The sequence below is a fragment of the Python bivittatus genome, unplaced genomic scaffold, assembly GCF_059951505.1.
Source record: "Python bivittatus isolate LINGU-HERP-01145 unplaced genomic scaffold, Pbiv_v1 ctg000580_np1212, whole genome shotgun sequence".
NCBI lineage: Eukaryota > Metazoa > Chordata > Lepidosauria > Squamata > Pythonidae > Python > Python bivittatus.
The window spans coordinates 26,145,579-26,163,993 of NW_028277087.1; positions in this window are offsets into that span (position 1 = coordinate 26,145,579).

The following is an 18,415-nucleotide window of genomic DNA, read 5'->3' on the forward strand; positions in this document are numbered from 1 at the left end:
AAGGCATTAACAAAATACTGAAGAATATAGGAATCAGAATTGAACCTTTTGATACTCTACCCAGTATTTTACTCCAGTTCAATGAGGAACCATGGATAAGAAACCATTTATTCTTGGGAGTACACTTTTTGAGCTATGTATAGACTTAATTGTCATACCATTTAGCCTAATCTTAATTAGCCTGCTGATTAGAATGTTATGAGTAGTTTGTCAAATGCTTTGCCAAAAATAAGATATATTATATTTGCTGTGTTACCACAATCTACTAATGAAATTAATTACCTACTCAGAAGTTACCTAGTCAAAAGCGAGGTAATAGTCAAGGTTTCTGTTGCAAGGCCAGCTTCCTTTCAGAGCATTCCATGTTAATCATCTGCTGTTACATAGACTGTAGATTTCCCCAGTACAAATCTTTCTGTCTCAAGCAGTATTGTCTTGACGAAGGGTGCTCACCTTAGCATGTAGCAAAATATATTCCTCCCCTTCTGTAGAGGGAAAGGTTTTGCCTTTAAAAATCCAAGATTCTGGAGCAACATCCTGGAGCTAGAAAAAAGGGCTAAGAAACATTGCTCTTGATCCTATAATCAACTTAATGAAAGGTTGGAATCCTTTAGAATCTGGAAGATCCAGGTGAGCATGCAACAAGCCATTTATCTCTAAGGGTAACAAGTTTGAGGTAGAAATAATATGTACAATTCCTTTTATTTTGGCAACTATGCATATTTTTCTTTTCTCTGTTATCTATTGTATCTGATTTGTATTTTCTGTATGTAAGCTCTGTGATTGTGTGTCTTAGCTAAGGGACCAATGATCCAACTCATCTGGCACTTCACCCATTCTCTTAGATTTCTTAAAATATAAAGATTCAGCCTGACCATTCTTATAAGGGGTCCTTTGCTACCCTAGAATGAAGTTCAACCAGCTGTGGAGTTTTAAATTTATTTAGGTATTTCTTGACCATGTTTTTATCAGTCTCAGCTTTCAATCTGGACCCTTCATTCTGCTCTTCTCAATAATCTGGAACAATCCTCTTGTAGTTTCCTCCAGCTTCTGAGAAAGGTATCAGCAAGATGAGTCTCAAATTATCTGGAAGGACCAGACTTGGCAGATTTTGTCTCCAACAGGTATCTGGATAATTAAAGTCCTTAGTCCATACCACATCATGCCTTTTTGAAAGATCTATAGTTTTTGTTAACTGTCTCACTGGAGATTGGTTACCTCTTGGATAGGGAATTGGACTAGATGACTAATAACTCATAGATTCTCTGAAACATTTCCTTGTGGGATGTCTGATAAATTATTAATATTAATACTAACGTTGTATATATATGCTGCCCTTCCTTCTAAAGGAGCCATCTTGTCCAACTGAATGACAAAACAGGCCATGCTAATCCATATGTGATTCTTGCCTCTGTTCCTTGGCATTTGTTGGATCTGCTTTATGGTTCTCATTTGCTTGCTGTCCCATGTCAGCATTAAACTCTGTGAAACCTTTGGAAATTAAGAGTCCAACATGACTATCAACATGACGATCCAATGTTCAGTTTAGAACATGTTGACAAGTAGGAAGCATTCAATTTTTCTTTTTCCCATCCTCACTTCATGCAACAGATAAAGCTACTCACAGCTGCTATGTCCTTGTGATAATCCATGAACCTATTTGGAAATGAATTTATGGGATGAGATTTTTTTTTTCCTCTGCTGATTACATATGCTTTTTCTGTAATTTTCACTGAAATCTTTGTGGGTTCAGAGATGTTCAAACCCTTCCTTAGTACTGAGCAGTGGAGATATAATTGGGGGAAGTGAGATAGTGAAGAGATATCTCTTGATTAGATACTCCTTTGCATGTTGCAACCTCAGCATTTGATCCAGTTAATCACAAGAAGTGGTTGCCACAGTGACACAACCCTGTCAATTTTCCTTTGTGCTTTTGGTTTGAATATCAGCATATTTCAGTTGCAGTTTGTATGTGTTCCCAAAAGGCTTAGTACTTGAAATTCCACAATCTCTATCCCAAATTATCTAGTTACACAGAAAAGATAAGACTGGCAATACAGAATGGCTAAAATTAGGATGCTGTCAGTATAGAAGCTGAATACAACCATAATCTTTTCATAGACTTGAAAGACTTGCTTAAAACTGCCGTTGATGCTCTAGTCCTATATTACCTTTAGAAGTTATTTCTGAGAATATCTGACCACAAACATAATAAAAGTGCTAATTATATTTCATTAAAAGAATATATGCTTATGACAAATTGTTCTCATTTCTTTGGCTCTCTCTCTCTCACTCCGTTATTCTCTCTCTCACGTTCACAGAGGTTGAGGTATCATGAAAACCTGATGGGAAACCTGTATTTGTATAATCACAGCCAAAAGCAGGAAGCATTCCATGTGTCAATTATTCTTTTGCTGCTTTGGAACATTTCCCCTTTAAACTATATTTTTGAAATTGAAGATCGATCTGATACCTGGTTATTCTAAAGCAATTTTCTCATATCTGCCCTTCCAGATGTGCAGAACTATATTTATCAGAATCTCTTGGTGAAAAATACCATTTGGAGAAGCTTTTTTTTAAACCTGGCCAAAGAATAATTATTAAGTCTTGCAGTAACCCAGGAAGCTTTGTCATGATTTGGAAAAGACACTGAACTTTAAGTGCAAAAGATAAGAGCCAAAATATTATGGGTAGACATGTTATATAGTCATTACAGTACCAGAAATTGTAGCATGTGCCACTTATACAGATATTTATTTATGCTAATAATTGCCACTAAATCTGACTGAAAGGTCAGCACCACTTGAAGTCCAGCCAGCCTACAGCTATTACTGGCATTTATTTTCTTTTTTCTTCTCTCTCTCTCTCTCTCCCCCCCCCCCCCCCAATGCCTTCTCTCTGCAAACTTCCCATTAGAAACAAACAGCTATTTCTGTACCATCAACACATCTCAGATGACTTTGCTCAATGCAGGGTATAATTATCCAAACTGTGAAAAAGGAGGAAAAACTGATACCAAAACTCCTGTGAAAATGTCCACAACAAAATGTGAAACGATATTTATAAGCACCACATGAAAAAGCAGTGTCTTTTTTTAATGGTGTAAGATATAGCCTGAAGAGGTATAGAAAGAAGTTAGATTCATGAGGCAGCTGTTTCTCCACTGAGCACTAGGTCAACTAGAACAATGGTGTTCATCAACTTCCTCACTCCTGTGGAATACTCAATAGTATCCTTCATGAAACATGTTTCAGAATAACCTTCCCCAACTCAGCACCTCCACATCTGTAGACTGCAACCCTCATTACTGTTGAAGCCTATAGTTGAAATAAGAGGGACAACCTGCATCCTCCCTGTAGCTTCAGATGCCTTTGATTCTTCTTTGGTGGCTTTCAGAGCCCTCAAGGTCACATGCCAAAATTTGATAGCAAACTGTTAAACAATGGTGGTGCAATTTCCCGTTGATTTTTCATGAGAAGAAACTGATGATAGGTCTTGATAGGTTTTTAAAAATACAGGAAAGGGGTGTAAAAAAGGGGAGGAAATAGGTTAAAGGAGCCATAAAAAATGATACTGGTAGGTCCAAAAAAATAGTGTGATAAACTTACTTTTGACAGCTTTCAGAATCAGTTCAACATCTCCACTATCCTTGAGAGCTAAATAGGTCCCATTGTTATAATTGCAGCCATATAAAATAAACCTTGATTCCTGGTGCCCATATGTATATATTCACATAATTTTCTTGGCAACAGCATAAGAGTAATTTGCCATTGCTTCTTCCTGGGTTGTTTCCGACTTTCTAATTTATGCTGCAACCTTTTTGGTCTCCCTCCCTTCCCTTTTCAAGATTAACTGAGGTCAGCTAGGGCTGTCAGCAACTTGATCAGCTGTCAGCAACTTGATGTAAGAGGGAATTCATCTCTATCAGATTTAATTTTACCACCCCCTCTATTAAATCAGTGTTTTTCAAACTTGGCAACCTTAAGATGTGTGGATTTCCACTCCCAGAATTCCCCAGCCAGCATGGGAATTCTGGGAGTTGAAGTCCATACATCTTAAAGTTGCCAAGCTTGAAAAACACTGTATTAAACTCTTGCCTTTGTCCTTCATGGCATTTACCACTTTGACACTTTCTCTCTTCCCTCGTTCCCGTGTCTGCCTTTCCACCAAACTCATAGCTTTCCCTCCATGGCTTGGGCTCACAGCTGCCTCTGAAACAGGGCATTCTGTCATTTTGTAAAGCTGCAGCTGCCTTCAGATGATGATGTCATAGTGACTAGAGCTTCAATTTCTCATAAATAGTAATTTACAATGGTGACTGTAGGCTAACCAAAATGTTATTTATGAATTTATTTGAATTAATAGCCAGAGGAAGGCAATGTATTTTTACAGAGAGGGAGGAGCCACACTTTCTGATTGGCCTATTGCCAGTAAGGCCACTCACTGCTTCCTGTATGCTGACATGATGATGTCATCTTCTTCTCATTCCCAGCCCATTGCAAATGTACTCCACACCCATGTTTGACAGTTTTGATTCAAAACTGCTGCTATCCAACCTGAGCCATTTTAAGTTCTTCAGAGCAGATGGTCTTCATCACTTGCTTCTGTACTAGCAGCCACAGCTCCATTTGGGTGCAGTGCCTGGCACACCCCTTCTCTTCCAACAGCTGGTCATTTCCTTGTGTAGCCATTTCATCCTGGGCTGCCAGGCTGCTCTCTTCTCTGCTAGGTGGCAGTTGCTTTTTTTTAATCCACACTCAATTGTTATCGATTCTGTGGTGACTGCCTGGATGAATCCCTGCAGTTTTCAAGGCACGGTGTTTCGGAAGTGGTTTGCCATTGCCTCCTTCCTAGAGCAGAGCCCAGCTGGCGAGTGCAGGAGGCGGGGTTTCCGTTGCTTTGTGCCTTTTTCAGGCGTGCGCTGCTTCCGCGTTACCGGCAACTTGGTCCTGTCTCCCATGCAAGTGCCACCAGCATTTTTCCTCCCATCGGGGTGAGAGTACCCATTTAAGTTTTTGAGCTGCTGGGTTGGCAGGAGCTGGGGAGAAAGCAGGAGCTCAGTCTGCTGCGCGGAGCTGGGCTCGAACCACTGAAGTGTCAACCATTTCTGCCTGGCAACTTTCAGCGTCATTAAGCCACTGCGCCACCGTGTCCCAGTTGCTGGTTTTCTATAAAATTGAGATAGATGGATTGTTAAGTCAGTGAACCATCCTCAACCCTAGAAGTTCATGCGCCATTCAACCCTTCTATCTGCCAGTGGGCACCCTTTCCACTTCGTCCCAGTCTGGGTGAAGTCTGCTCCCCTTGCTTTCCCATCTCTTGCCCATAGTACTGCAAAGGTCTGGGGATGGTCATAATTTGGACTGAGCATCAGTTGCCAGCCCATACCATCTGGACTGGATTTTCTGAAGTTGGTTTCAGAAACAGCTGGGGGCAATGTGGGAGACCAGCAGTTTAAGCTGTGGGGTGGGCTTGCCCAGAGCAGATTTTACAGCCTGGGAGCAACATGGGAGAAAGCCTATGTAGCCACTTGGGGTAAAGAGCAAGGAAAAGGTGAGATTTGTCCATTCCTTTTGGGCAAGTGGAGTAAACTGAGCCCCGATGGGGAAGGAAATGGAAGGGATAATGGCTGATGCTGGGAGGGGCCCTCAGTGAGGTCATCTTAGCAAGATCCCTGAACAGTTGGAGCCAGCACTGCTGTAGAAGGAAGGGGCTTTCCCAGCTGTGGAACGGAGTCTTGCTTGTAGTGCACTCCTCCCCAGGGAACTGACCCAACACATATGTCAGTGTCTTTTCAGGGGAGTTTGTTTTGTTTTTAAATCCAGCGTCATCATTATAATGGGAATTGTATTTAACTGCTGCGGTTTCATCCCGTTTTTCATGTGATGTTATTATTTGTGATTATAGTTTTCTGTTTTACAGATTAATGAGGTAATTGGGACTGGAATTTCCATCGCTAAGTGACACGATTGTAAAGTGCAATGTCACATGACTGTCCTGCTTAGTGACAGCAGTTCCAGCCGTCCCCAGTCAGCATTGTTAAGAGAGAACTGCACGGGTCATTCAGTGAGGACTTCATGTGATTGTGACTTCCAATCTCCTGCCAGGTTCTCCATTGACTTCCATGGGGCTGCTGTGTCAGCCAGAACTTCAAGGAGTGGCTGTAACTACCACTTGTTCAGTGCTGTTGCAAGTTTGAAAGATTGCTGAATAAATGGTCCTTAAACAAGGACCACCTGTATTTTATAAAGCCATGCTGAAAACTTGTTTATACTGAACAGTGGCATATACTGTACATCGACAATTTTTTTTAAAAGGCTCTGGTGTATATTAGTGATGAACTGTTATCTTGTAAAACAGTAATGAAGGATGTTAAATATTAGTACCAATTTTTTAAAAATACAGTAGAGATGTAGTTATCAAGAAGCCACACTCAGTCATTGTTCTCTAATGAGGTTTTGCCACCCTGTGTCTTTTCCATTCTCCAAGGAGTGAGAATTCCAGAGGTGTGAATATTGTATTTGGTTCCATTGGTATTAGGTCATTGGAAGCTTAAATTGTTATTAGAGCTGTGCAGAAATTCAGATTTGGGGGGGAAATGCAGATTGGACGTGGGTGCAGCAAATATGTCTTTCCTCACGATTGCATGCCAGCTGCAGAGGGCAGCTGCATGAACAATGCAGCTGTTGTAAGTACTATATTGATTCCACACATACCTTGAATTGTATTTTGCCCTTTAAATCTGGATGTCTGTACAACCCTAGTTAGAATGGCATTCTCATAGCATTAGGCCCCTGCCCAAATGAGATTTCTGGTGGGGGGCACAAGAATCATCTGAACTCACATATTGTTCCCAACTCTAATGGGCCCAGCTTGCTTTTCGAATGATTAGAACAGTGTTTTTCAGCCTTGGCAACTTGAAGATGTGTGGATTTCAACTCCCAGAATTCCCCAGCCAAGGCTGAAAAACATTGGCTAGTACAACATGGAAACCCAGCCCCTTGTGGTTTATAGGCAATGGCACAGGATGTAGTGAGATCTGTGAACCTAGCTAACTCTAATTTGTTTCACAGATCATAATGTTGAAAGGGGCCAGCAAAAGTATGATTTCGTTGACATGTGAACCCAGTTTTTTTATTATTCAGACTGGGTGCACTGCTTTGTGAGAATCATAGGAAAGGATGCAGCCATTTTGAACTTATTCTTACATAGCCTTTAATGATGCTCCGTAATTTTCAAATGGCAATGTTCTGTGTCACATTATCTAGTCATTACAAGGATTACTCTGTGGCCTATTAATCTCAAACCTTTCAAATGCCAAGCATAGAAACTTCTGCTCCTTCATTTTTTAGTTGAGATAGAAAGTGAGGTGGGGAGGAGTATGTCACTTGAGCCAAACAAGGTGTCTTCTTAAATTCCATGGAGATAAGAGCTTTTCTTGGTCTTAAAAGCAAGACCACCAGCTGCCAGAATCTTTGTAGGACAGAGACAGAGAAGATGAGCCACAGAGCTCCTGTAACTGGTCAATGCCTTGGTTGCTACTTGGAATGAGAGTGTGGCTAGGTCTTTGGATCAGATTGTGCCTAGGTGGCCTTTCTCCTCCTGGAGATCCCAGGGCTCCCCATGGTTTACTGAAGAGCTGAGGAAGATGAAATGGGTGAAGAGCTGTCTGGGACACTGCTGGATGAGGAATGAGGAATGAATCTGACCAAGCATGATGTAAGCCACTGTTAAGGCCTACCTCATGGCGATAAGGGTGGCATATGTGCTAGACCCATGCCACTTCTGGTTAGCTAAGGCTTCTAAGAAGATGCCATGTAGGTGGGCTCTGGCCGTGATGAATGCCTCCTTGAGAAAAGGGATGGTCCCCTTTCAAAGAATTTTAAAGATTAATATTCAGCTGAAACCAGAACTTTTCTTGCTGGGACTTATGGATAGACAATTAAAAAAGACTTATGGACGATTGTTTTTGTATATGGTAACTGCAGCAAAACTGTTACATGAACAAAGATGGAAAGATGCCGAAATACAAACAATGGAGGAAAGGTCAGTGAAGATGACAGAATTTGCAGAGATGGCAAAATTGACTTGCTCAATTAGAAAAAAGACAAAAGCTACATTTGTCAGTGACTGGAAACCCCTTATGGACTTTTTGCTGAAAATGGAAAAACATGAACCTGTGATTTATAGGTTGATGATTAGAAATAATAGAATGTGGAAAGAAGGGAGCTATGATGTATCTTAGAGAGGATAAAATATAAATTCATCTATAGCTGCTGTAAAGAAGATGGGAAGCCGCTTCTTTATATCTTTTTTCTCTTTTTTTTCTTTTCTTTCTTTCCTTGTCTTTTCTTTTTCATGTTTTTTCTATTTACTTATCACTTTTATTTTACTTTTCTTTTTCTTTAAAATTGTAATGTTTTTACTTTGTATAAAACTTCTTTAATAAAAATCAATTAAAAAAAAAGATAAAGGGGATGGTCCCATCAACACTTAAGGAGGCGGTGGTCCATTCCCTTCTCAAGAAATCATTGCTAGACCCTCAAGTGTCTTAGACCACTTTTGCCCTGTCTCCAACCTTCCCTTTTTAGAGTTAAGGAGGGTTTTTAGGGAAGGTTGTTGAGAAAGTGGTCCTGATGCTGCTTCAGAGGGCCCTGAAGGAAATGGATTTTCTGGATCCCATCTAGCTGGATTTCAGGCCTAGGTATAGGACCAAAACAGCAGTGATTGCAACTGTGGATGCCTACCCAGGACAAGATTAGTGTGCCTGACCTTGCTTTTCTTGGCCTTTCAGTGGCTTTTGATACCATTCATCATGGGTATCCTTCTAAACCAGTTCCAGGGGTTGAGATTTGGGGGCACAGTCTAGTGCTGGTTCTCCTTCTTCTTCCAGGTTTGGTTCTAGTTGGTGTTGATGTAGGGTCAAGCCCATACCAAAACATGACTCTGGATGGTGTATAATAAAAACAAACCATAAAATAAATAATATAAAAAAGAATTCTACAATTAAAAGCATCGATCAGTGTTACTATTGACAGACTAGCAGAGGGTTTGATGTTACAGACAATTCAACCATGTCACTAATTTGCTACTTCCTGGAGATCCCCAAGCCTGTTGAGACAACCATGTTTGAGGGACTTCTGGAAGGTTATTAAGGATGGGGCCAGTCTCACCTCAGGGGCAATGATGTTCTACAGGGTGGGTCCCACAGCAGTAAAAGTCTGCTTCCTGGATCCTGCCAGATGTAACTCTTTCATAGACAGGACCCACAACATACCTCTTCTGCCAGATCTGATTGGACAACCAATCTAATTGGGGAGAGGCAGTCCCTCAAATAACATGGCCCCATGTGTTAAAGGTCAAAACCAGCACCTTGAATTGAATCCAGAAGCAAACTGGCAACTAATGCAGCTCACGTGTGCCATTCTAGGGGCACACATAACTGCCCATGCTGCTGCATTTTGCACTAGCTGAAGTACAGAAAACATCACCCCTTTTGCTGCCAGTTATAGTTTGTCCAGCCTTTTGTATCCTAGAGCGGATAACCCTGCTATGCAATGGCGCCTTCTAAAAGGCCCTCTGTAGAGCATCAAGCAGTTGGTTTCATGATCACTTGCGATTAGGTTCTGAAAAGCCTGGGGGATCACAGAACTTTCTTTGGTGTTTTCTTTGTCAGGCTGATTCCTGGTGAACTTTGCAAACTATATGAAGACGGTCATCAATATTTCAAAAGAGCCTCATTAACCAGTGGAGTGAGAAATAGAGTCTCATGTTTGAAGTAGAGGTAGGGATATTAGCATTCTTACTTTTGCCAAAGTTTTTTAGCCTTGAATTAGGGCTGCCAGATCTCACCTGCAAAAATCCAGATAACAAACAGAGGGCAGCAAAAAGTTAGAGTTTTCTATACCTTTTGGCTGCTACCTAATAGTGTCTGGATTTTGAAGTGTAGATACCAAAGCTACTTGCTGTGCCTTCATTGCTGACCATAAATCTAGAAGCACCCCCTGATTATCCCTAGACTACATACCTGCTCCAGGAGAGGGAGTGGAGCCTCTGCAGAGCAGGCAACTCCATTAATTCCCAGACCAAAGAGCCCCTTATTGATGGCATCATCATCTTGTCAGGATTCAGCTTTAGCTTATTGGCATTCATTTAGCTCACCATTACATGCAGCCACTGATCAAGCACCTACACAGTGTCTCCTGATACAGAGAAACAGAGCTGAATGTCATTAGCATATTAATAACATTTTTCTCCAGATCTTCTAATGATTGTAGCAGCAGCTTCATATAAATGTTGAATAATACTGGAGACAGAATCGTGTGATTCCATAGCTTGATTGCTATCAGGACACAGTATGGTTACTCAGTGCTGTCCTCTGGACTTGGTTTTGTAAGTATAATATCTGTTCTATTATGCCTCAAACTCCCAACTCATGGAACTGGTGCAGAAGAATTCTGCAGTCAGAATTCACAGAAATAAAAAGAAGGAGCAAGATTAAGCGCTTTCTGGTTTTCTCTTGGTAAAAGTTGTCCATCAAGGGTAACTAAGGGTGATTCAGTCTCATAAGTAGGCCTGAACTCAACTGAAATGGGTCCAGATAATCAGTTTCTTCCAGGAGTATCTATTGCAATTGCTTAAAATCTGGTATTATTTTGTAGTGTGATATTGTTTTTTCTTAAATATTTCTCTAAAATCAAGAGCATGATATGAAAAATGTAGAAAGTGCTAAGTTTTTCTACCTTTCTCTCACAATGATAGTCATCCATTAAAACTAAAAGCATGAAGATTTAGGTCTAATAAAAGACAATACTCCTTTACACAATACACAATTAAATTGGCATTTGCTGAATATCTATTAAATTGATGGTGATGGCAATTGATTTAGATGGTTTAAAAGGATCTCAGAGGATCAAAATATCAAGAGCTAGTAGTCCTGATGATTGTTCAGTTTCTCCTTAATTACAGACACCATATTTTAATACTGGGAGCATCAGTGCAAAATGGCTGTCACCTTCCTGTCCATTTTTTTAACTCATGAAGATTTCTGGTTGGCTACTATCCAACACAAAATGCTGGCTTAGATGCATCATTGGTCTGATCCACCAGGATCCTCTTATGTTTAGGTAGTACATAGACATAGAGGATAAGTTTGGGGTGAATTCTAGGTGATGATTTTTCAGTTTATCCAGAAATATGATGAGATCTATCATGCCTGGATAAATCAGAATTTCCAGTGAAAAGGAGATAGCATTAATCAGGACCAACAGATTGGTCCTGGAAATAGTATTAATCAGGACCTTTAAGTTTACTCCAGTCAATGTCTGATGAATTAGGAGCTAAATTCTAGTCCCTTGAAAAAAAGATAGAGGAAAGAGTGGCTAAGATGGTTAACTTTGAAAAAGAGGTGGAGATTGACTCAAATGTGGAATTGGAATTCAAAAAAATGCTGGACTATGAAGATGGGATGAACAAAGAGGTTGTGGATTCAAAAATGGATTTAAAATGGCCAAAGGATAAGAGTGATATGGGAAAAGATTTATTTATTTATTTATTCAATTCACATAGCCACCCATCTCAGATCGGATGCCAGAATGGATTTACAGATGGAATCAACTGATGTTGCAATGTTTAAAGGAGACATACAAATAATGGAGAAGATTTGGAAAGATTTTTTATCTTGAATTTGCAAAAGGAATGTGTTGAACCGGTGAGGCTGTTCCTGGGAACAGACAAACAGAAATTACTGGGGTTGTTTCTGGGAGAAAACAAGGACAGCCTGATGACAGCCCACAATTAACTTGTGGGACATTATTTGAAAGGATTAAAGTTTAAGCTTTTTAAAAGTAAACAGAAGGTTTACAAGGTGAATTTATTTGACTATGTTTAACATATATGTTGAGGCTTCTGGTAGTTATTAATGGAATTTATTTGTGACCAGGACTGAATGATGATGTTTTAAGGATCTGTGTATAAAGTTCACTAAGATTAAAATATATTCGTTATTAAATTTATGGAATTTTTGTTCTTATAAATGATAACAGTAGTGAGGTTTTATATGTACAAAGGTGGAAGGATATAACATTATCTATAACTTTATTTTTACATATGATAACAACAGCAAGGCTTTTAAATGCACAGAGGTAGAAAGATAAGACATTACCTGCCGTAGAAGAATGGCTGGTGAAGTTGATGGAGCTGGCTGAGCTGGTGAAACTAACAGCTTTGATTTGAGATAAGACATTGTATAATTTTAGTCCTAACTAGAAACCTTTTTTGGATTTTTTGTGGGATATAGAAAAAAAGGAAATTATGTTGTATGGGTTTGATGATTAGAAATAATATGCATTAATAGAAATAATGGAAGTTATGTTGTAAATTTAGAGCAAGAGTTTGATATATATTGTTACTTATATCTGTTGTGGGGAGAATCAGAAGTCAATCCTTTTTTTTCCCTTTTGTTGTTTTTCTCTTTTTCTTTTCTGCACTTTTGATCTTTACTATTTTCTCTTTTTCCAAATCCTTCTTCTTTTTTCTAATTCTCTTTCTTAATATTAGTTTTTGTTAGTTTTTGCTGTTCTTTTTAAAAATATTTAATAGTTATTAAAAAAAAGAAGTTGAATGTAAGAAATGTGTACCTATTTTTGGTCAAGTTAAATAAAGTGGCTTATTCATCAGTGAGATTCTAGATGAATTCCAGAGAAGACAAAAAGGTTTGTGTTGTTACTCTCCTCTCCAATGCTGTGCACAGAGACAGATAATATCTCACTTCCATACTAATTCAAAAAGAAGTCTCATTTACTGTATCAGCACAAGACCCTGTTTGGTTAGACTCTGTGTGATTATGAAATTTCACTGCGAAAAGAGAAATTATCATATGGAGTTTTGGCTATAAATAGTTAAAGAGTATTTAACATGTAAGACTAAAGTAGTGATATGATTACCCTTAAGAATATGGAGCATTGTTTGCAAAAGGGATGAAGTACAAAACTTACCTCATTGGCTCCATAATCAATCATTTCTGAATTCAGTATGGGCCATGGAAAACTATCTCTACAGCAGCAGTTTCAATTTAAACAGTGTCCTCTTAAATCTTGTGGCTTCCTGGAAAATGTTTATTTATTTATTTATATTCTCTCCTCTCACAAGAGTGTCAGTTATAAGTGCCCAGTTAGATAGGAAAGAGCATAATTGATATTTAACATTATTGTGTTAAAATTCATTAAAACTGCAATATTTGAGGCATAATTCCAGCTGAAGTCAGATGCTTGAAGTCCTATCCATTTAATCAAGTAGGGTTTGAAATACTGCACTTAGATTTAGCTGAATCATGCTTTTACTTATTATTATTGTGTCTTTAGAATACTTCAGTTAAGAACATGGGAAGAATTGTATTTCATCAGACCAAGTGCCCATTCCTCAACTACATGCATTCTAGATGTGTTATGTACAATTTTCACCCTCCAGATGGTTGTTCTGGCTGGGATTATGGGGGTTGTGGTTAAAGGACCCCAGGTTGAGGAAGACTGTCTGATATATTCTTTCCCATACTTATAGAAATGCCATAAGCAATAGCAAGTGCCAATTTCAAATAACCTTTATGCGCTTTTTAAAAAAAAGTTCAAAAGATAAAATAGGATAGGACTATACTTATAGTATAATCTCAGGATGCTGTCAAGGGAAATTAGCATGGAAATGAGCAATTATTTTTAAAAATGTTAAAGATTCAACTCTTTGTGGATGTACTTCTATTTAATTGTAAATGTACAGAGATGTGCTGCAACAATGGTCAATAATGTGAATATTTCACTCTGAACATGACTTGAGTGAGGAATCTGAGACTTGCTAGTTTTAAAGCCATCTGCAATGGACTATGTACAAAACAGGATAGATAAATTTTAGGACATTTCCTCACCATTTCAATTTCTCAATCTTCAGAAGTAGATAGAGCCAACCTGCAATTGTCTTAACTTCTTCTAATCTCAGAACTGTACAGAACATGCACAGAATACTAGAAACCATCCGTGCTCTCTTCAGCTAATCAACCAAAGAATGCAAAGAACATCAAGCCACTGCGGGTCCTGCAGTAACAAAAAATATCATTGCCATTCCACACAAAAGGGAAATAAAATAATTATGGGGACCAAAATTGGAATAGTTGCTCTGATAAAAAGCTTCCCAGCTTCAAGACCATCATTCCTCTTCCATTCAAAAACCCATTGCAAAACGTGATGGTGAAATAGTAGCACGCCAACCATTTTTCAGTCAGACATTTTCCCCAGTGACTGTAACTATGCTGCATATTGCTGCAGAAGATGGAGTGGGGAAGATACAACATCATCACTGCCATCTGGCAAAAATCAGGAATATGTTGCTAAAGTTCTAGGGGGAAGGAGGGGAGTAAAAATTGCCTTGAGTTCAAAAGCTAGGAGGCAGGGTATGGCAAGAGTTCCCACTTCAGAGCCGCGACAATTCAAAAGGAAAACAGCTTTGCTCCAGTTTCCAGTGTGCTCCTGGAGAGCCAGAAATGAATTGTACCAGCTCACAGAACCAGCTGCTGCCATCCAGCGAGACAGGACCACAGCTGATTCTAACAGACGCAAAGATTGCATGTAGCAATGCCCTAACTGGGCAAAACTAAAAAAGAAAATAGAGCTTCAGGACTAATAATTCTTAAGATTTCTTTTTCCTCTTTAGACCTTGGACAGCAATCTGGAATATATGCAGATGTACTTTAAAAACAGGAGTTGCTATTATTCTTCCTTCTGCATTTTCATGTTGGTAATCTATCTGATAAATATGCTGGATAGTAAACTGAGTGCTCTTTCAGTAGGCTGCTTTTCCAGTAAGCTGCCTGCTTTTAACAGGAATAAAGCACCACATGACTGGGCACTCACTCAAACACTTATTTAGACATCACATGGCTACTTGAAGGTAGGAAAACCACTCTGGGAACATTTGTGAATACTTCCATGGCGTCCCAGAGATTGGCCAGTCAGCAACCCACAGGGTATGCATCTGCTGAAAACTGGAGATAATAAAAAAGTTTGTTTCCTAAAGTGAAACATGTATTTCTGTCAATAGCACAGTGAGTATATTTTCCCAGACTGTTTAAATCATATACAGTTAAACAGAGAGTTAAATGGCATTGTTAGATTGTTAATATGAAAACAGCATGCAGATTTAGATAATTCCCTTGAGAAGTAGTTCATCCAATTCAAATAACAAGTGTAGCACCAAGCCAACCATGAAAGATGATGAAAAAAACTAAGCAGGATCTGACTTGGTTAATCTTTGGAGGGCAGCACACATGGAAATCCTAGAGCTATAGGCTTGATCAGGAAGTCAGAAAATACCTCTAGACAAAGGCAGTGGGAAACCACCTCTGTGTCAGGTTCGGTCAGCACGGGGCTTCGGGGAAGCTCGTAGCCAGCGAACTCCACCGGCGGCAGCTAGCGAGGAAAAGAGGAACTGAAAGCGCCGCTAATTAACGGGCCACCTGCGCCCAGCCAAACAGGAAAACCGCAGCGGAAGCTTTTAACTATAAACTGATAACGGCGCGAGCCAACAATGAACGGGGCCGCAGGCAGCGAAACAAGATCGCGCGCAGCACAGAACCCGCGGGCTTGCACGTAACGGGGAGGGACCAACCCAAGCCGGGGGGGACTGCCCATCAAGGACAATGGACCCTGACCGAACCTGCCATCATGGACAATCAAGGGGGATTATTGATGGGGCCTAATAGCCCACAGCCGCAACGCGATCACAACGCGGGAAAAAGCGCGGGAAGGGGGAATATAACAAGTGATGCAATTGTACCAAGCCAGTCCTGGCTTTGCTTGTGACTACTACGTTACGCATGAGTAAACCTTCTTTGTGAACCACACGTGTCACGAGAGTTTCTCTGTCGAACGGGGCAAATCTCACATAAAGCCAGGACTCACATTGAGTGCTACCCGGTACACACCGAGGAGCGCTCACCTTTCTTTCCCTGCAGCCAAGACCGGAGAGGAATTGATTAACGGCACCAGGAGATGGCAAGCGATGGGGAAACCGCGTGCCAGCTGGGCTACCAGGAGCCCAGATCCGAAGGCGTGATGGCGGGACCAGTCCGGGGCGAATGGCGCACGGACACAGCCAAGAGGGCGCCAGAGGACGGGTGGTCGTTCGGCGGGGGCAGGAGCCCCAACGGGTCGCCAGCATGGGGGTCGCGACGAGTAGTGACTCGGAACCCGAGGCCCGAGAGCTTGAGGAACGATTCACCCAACTGGAGGCCAAGATCGAGCAGCGGATGGATGCTGTCCAAGTGATGTTGCAGACCATCTTCCGGCGGGGCAAGGCCCCAGGGGCAGAGTCGCAGGCGAAGAAGGAATCGGGCGATAACGGCAGCAGTGAGGATATGACCTCAAGAAACTGCACGGAGCCTAGACCAGAGGTTGCGCAGATGACTCCAGTCCCTAGCGTGAGGAAGAGGGGACCCACAACCACGGCCAGTTCGCGGGCGCCAAGCGGGCGCTCAGCAGCGGGACGGAGCCAGAGGGCTTGACGGGACGTGCGGTTCCCGGGAGCAGCGGCGCAGGGTCCGGGAGCCAGGAGCCGGAGGAGAGGCTGGACGGGCTGGAGGGCGACCTCCAGCAGCAGACGACAGCTGTACCGGGCATGCGGGAGGCATGGAGTGGCGGACCCAGGGCCCCGGCTGGGGCAGCCGCAGAGGACGGCGTGGAGACCAGGCTAGCAGAAGTGGTCAGCCTGACGGGGAGCGCGAAGGGGGGTCGGCGGCCAGCAGAAGCGCCCCGATTCAGGAGCTCAAGGAGCGAGCTCTCAGGGCGCCCCAAGCCACTAACCTATCTCCCTGTGCAGGACAGGCTCCACTCAGAGATCCAGGGGGGAGCACCCAGTAGGGACGACCTGGAGGCTCTAGTGAAGTGGAGCTGGCTGGTGGAGACGGCGGGGGATGCCGGAGACCCAGGGAAGCGAGAGGCGCGAGCCCCGATACCAGCCACAGCGGACCAAAGTGAGGCGGCACCGGAGGCGAGGCGCAGGAACCGACGGCAGAGGATCGAGGTTGGAAACGCCCGGCAGACTGCAGGGACCTGCTACCGGTGTGGAGGCAAGGGGCATCGGATGGTGCAGTGCCCCTCGAGGCAGGGTGTCTTGGCGAGCTGCACAAAGGACGGGGGCCGGCGATTCCCGGCTATAAGGGACCCCGACCGATCCTGGGAGGAGACAGCAGCTAGTGGAGCGGTGTGCAGCGGAGCCGGCTGGCTCACGAGGAAGCCCGGCTCTGAGTGGAGGGGAGAGCGAGCCAGCGGGAGGCGATGGCCGGCGACGCTGAGGCGCACCCCAGAGCAGCCAACGGAGTGGCAGCATGAGGAAGGGCGGGACAGAAGAAGCTACTCGCCCATGAGGATCAGGGTCCACCTCAAGGGGGTGAGATCAGAAGCAGAGGCGAAAATCGATGCCTTGCTGGATTCGGGATGCACCCACTGCCTGATCCACCCGGTACTGGCATCCGCGCTGGGGCTCAGCGTGAGGAGACTCAGGAAGCCCCTCGCACTCAGCCAGTTGGATGGATCGACGGCAGGGGGGGAACCGGCGCAGTATCGCACTGAGCCGGTCGGTTTGACAGTGGGGACAAGCCGGGAGGAGCTAGGCTTAGTAGTTGCCCCGGGGGCCGGCCATGCACTAGTGCTGGGGCTGGCATGGCTTACGCGCCAGAACCCGCACATCGATTGGGTGGCCAAGATGGTGCGGTTCGGCGGCACCACCGAGCAGACGGGGTCGAGCTGCGGAGGTGGCACGAGAACAGGGGGCCCCACAGAACCCGGCGAGGTGGCGGCTGGGCGACGGCGAGCCGAGGGCCAGCGAGCTGCGGCAGCGGCGGCAATAGAGCCCGGGAAACCAACTGCACACGCGGCGAGGGCGGCGCCGAGGGAGACCGGCAGAGGAGCCGAGGCGGCAAGCGCACGAGAGAGCGTGGCAGCAGAGACGGTGCGATTCGACGGCACCACCGGGGAAGCCAGGTTGAGCCGCGGAGGCGGCGCGGGAGCTGAGGACCCCACGGAGCTAGGCGAGGTGGCGACTGCGCGACAGAGAGCCGAGGGCCGGCAAGCCGCAGCAGCGACAGCAGCGGGGCCCGGGCGACCAACCGCCCGTCAGGCGAATACGAGGACGGCGCCGAGGGCGACCAACAAACGAGAGGGGTCAGAGACCGCCGAGGTGGCGGTGGCATCGACGACGAAGGGCCCCGCAGCAACGCAGGGGTCGGCTACAGCAGAGACGGTGGCAGCGGGACCCGAGGGCCCCGTGGCAAAGCAGGCGGCGATCACACTGGCATCAAGAACGGGGGCAGGAGCGGCGCCGGGAGCCGACTGGTCCGCGCCAAGCGTGAGTGAAGCAACCGGCGATAGACCGG